Below are 3,563 nucleotides of genomic sequence, written 5' to 3' on the forward strand. Positions count from 1 at the left end.
CTTTCTTTTTTTTTGGGGGGGGGCGGAACTGGGAATTGGACTCAGGCCCTTGCACTTGCCAGGCAAGAGCTTATTCTACTGAGCCATCTCCCCGGCTCCTTGTTGTCGCAGTTCTGACATGGCTTTCCATGGGAGCTGGCAGGGGTGCTCCGTTACTGCAGTGCAATTCAATTTTGAATGTGATTGTCTTCTAATGATTGGCATTACCTCCTTTGTGTAATTGATGTTGCACCAAGCAAGGTGTTTTAGAGTACATGTGCTGATTCTTTTGGTGCTTATACATGCCTTCCCCTAGGAAATGCATGTGAAGGGAAAAACAGCTTTAGCCTTTCTGCAGTATAAGGCCGTGACTTGCTCACACATACAATCAATATAAAGAAAGGAAGACCATCCTCACAAATCTGTAGGATTAAAACTTCTAACAAAAGTGCAACATGAAGGCTGGGGTCACAGCTCAGCGGCAGAGCCCTTGCTGAATGTGCAAGAGGCCCTGGGTACAATGCCCAGCACCACAAATGAAACGAAAACTTCAAACGAAGTCACATGAACCAGCATATTTGTACCTTGTTTCTAGGAAGGGACAAGTAAGGCCACAGGATACGCCTCACCATTAGGAAGGAGAGTGGGCCCCACAGGCACATCCTGCACAGTGACTATGGTCATACTTCTCACTGACCACCAGTGGAATGAGCTCTCAGACCAGTCACAGTCAGGGGCACTCTTGTCTGTTAAAAGCAAATGAAGGTTGAGATTTCTTTATGCAGCTAGTGAAGTGATAGTGAATCTCTTTTTTAATCAGATCAGTCTCTGAAAGAAAACTAAGTCTGAAAAAAAAAAGACAAAGAAAAAGAAAAGAATCAAAGCTGCCTTAACTTGGCTCTCATCAGCATAATGCTGAGTAGCACGGGGGTGCTCACACTGAGGGTGCCACACAGACCAGGGGCTGGTGCGTGGGAAGGGCTGCACTCCGCTCCAGCTGGGGGCAGGCAGCGCTAGCTGCGTGCTCATCACCACTCCACCGAGCAGTTCCAGCGCTGTCTCATAGTGTGCAGAGATCAGCCGCAGGCAGAAAAAGTTAAAGAAGCATACCACATTTTCCCGTTCATTCAGGATATTTTCCAAATCAGAATTTTTTTTTAAAAATTGTTTTATGGGGCCAGGGAGATGGCTCAATAGAGTAAGTGCTTGCCTGCCAAGTGCAAGGGCCTGAGTTCCCCAGTCCACAAAAAAAGAAATTATTCATTTTAATGAGAAAAAAGATAAAATAGCAATGAAACAGTTTTAAAACAGGTGAATAGGACAGTTACAATAATTAATACATTGCATATTGTCTTCGTAGTAGTTATTCAGAGGACAGGATGTCTTGTCCAAACAATATTAGTACAGACCTTTCTTCTTAATTGAATCAGAATACTTTTTGTTCATGTATTTCAACTCACTGACATTTCTGGTTGTGATTGTCTGCTCTTATTCTCTCTACTTGGTAATTGTAATCCATTAATTTTATATTTAAAAGCATAAATATTCTGAGGCATAGTTCTATGTACGTATTTAATGTTATTAATAGAAATATTTGTGTGTAACTATTTTGAACAGTCACAGACTTTTGTGTTTCCAGATAAAAAACTTGAAAATCTGAATTTCATTTTTGATAAAGGGAATAGATATAAAAGATTTAGTTACATAAATGTCCAACTTTAAATTTACATCACTGAAATACTTCTTGATTTTTCTAGGATCTAAATAAAATATGCAGATCAGCAGCGTGGGCATTTCTCTTATTATTCTTATTTAAACAACAGTCAAGATATTTAGCGTAAAAGTCAGGCGCAGTGTGTACATGCAGGCTAACGTTGAAATTGTGTGAATGAAGGGCTGCGTTAATATTTGCTTCATTCTCATTGGCAGACAATAGTATCAGACTGTTCCTTTGTGGCCTCACTGGCTATCAGTGCAGCTTATGAGCGGCGGTTCAATAAAAAGCTGATCACCAGGTAAAATTTTGACTTGTCCTTCAGCCTTTTTCATGTGTTATCTTTTCACTGGAAGCCAAAAAACTTAGGCATTATCTGTGTAGAAAGTGCAGAGAGCATATATCGCTAGACTGTTGTGGCTCTTCTTAGAGGGTAAGCAGATGATCTGTCACTATGGAAAGATGCACCACAGCAGTAAGGCCACGTGCCCAGGACTACCCACACGGGTAATTAAATGGCGTGGAATAAGTTTTGTTTTTTTAATAAATCAACTAAAATCACATCATAGTTACAGTAATTTATAATATGCCTAGTAAGTAGTTGAAGTGAGTTAGTGTGAATTAAGAGGGGCTGCAAACATAGAATGCAGATGAGATTTTTTAAATGGAACAGGAAATACACCCAGTTTTCTTACTGATTACATGTGAAATAATAGACTAAATGAAATAAGCTATTATAATTAGTTAAATTTTAACATATCATTAAATAAGTTTTTAAGTTTAATTTGGTTATTGAAAAATATAAAATGATGTATATTTGTTTGCTAGAACTGCCTTAGAATATATTGAAATGTTTGAAATACTTTTTCTTGGGGGCTGGTGGGATAGCCCAGTTGTCTAAAGCGCCTCCTTGGGCAAACTCAGTCAGGCTCAGGGCACTGTGGTTTGATCCCCAAGACCACAAGCCTACCCAGACCCACACTTAAGGCAGGCCTAGCCAGCCCCCGCCAAAAAGAAATACTTTTCCTTTGAGTTTTTAAGACTTACATTAGCTTAAATCATTGAAAGGAAAAATTAAGCATAATTTTTCATTCAGCTTTTCTTGACTGGCTTTTGTGTATTAACCTCTGAGAGTACAAAGAAGAATTAGTCCTTAATTTCAGCTACCTCACATGTGAAAATAATTTTTACTGTGCTGATGTGGTCCAAATCAATTTAAAGGAAAATTGATACTGATGGTTTTTGTGAGCATCTCATTGTATAATTTTAGGTGACTTTGACCAGAGTTGTGCTTAGTGCCTTAGTTATAATTAGTTTAATTGGTCTTTACTTCTTAGGGTCAATGATAAAGAAGTATTTTTAACCAGCTTTCAAATAGATCCACTTTGGGGCCGGGGAGATGGCTCAGTAGAATAAGCACTTCCCTGGCAAGTGTGTAGGGCCTGAGTTCAATCCCTGGTTCCGCAAAAAAAAAAAAAATCCACTTCGTAGATGATTTATTAAAATACTTAATTAAAAAATTGAGCAGTTTTTAGAATATTACAGAATTTATGCCCTATTTATTAGAATACTCTTATAGTAAGTACTTGGAAAGTGAAATCATTGTCTAGGTCTACAATAGGAAAATATTCTTGATTATTTTTATAAAATTACAAAGACAGGGGCCAAGGAGATGGCTCAGTAGAATAAGCGCTTGCCTGGCAAGCACAAGGGCCTGAGTTCAATCCCCAGTTCCACAAAAAAAAAAAAAAGAAAAAAAGAAAAAAAAATTTTTACCGGAGGATCTGAAAATATTATATCATAGGGATATATGTGTGCCTATGTTTATAGCAGCACAATTTGTGATAGCCAAATCTTGGAAACAACCAAG

General features: G+C 38.4%; 1 protein-coding gene across 1 annotated transcript in view; it reads left to right on the top strand.

The window, feature by feature from the left end:
* Capn7 (calpain 7) overlaps positions 1–3,563 on the top strand; it is a 78,023-nt gene that overhangs the window by 41,351 nt on the left and 33,109 nt on the right. The gene's annotated exons all lie outside the window — the stretch shown is intronic.

This window comes from Octodon degus, unplaced genomic scaffold, assembly GCF_000260255.1.
Source record: "Octodon degus isolate 3935 unplaced genomic scaffold, OctDeg1.0 scaffold00043, whole genome shotgun sequence".
NCBI classification, from domain to species: domain Eukaryota; kingdom Metazoa; phylum Chordata; class Mammalia; order Rodentia; family Octodontidae; genus Octodon; species Octodon degus.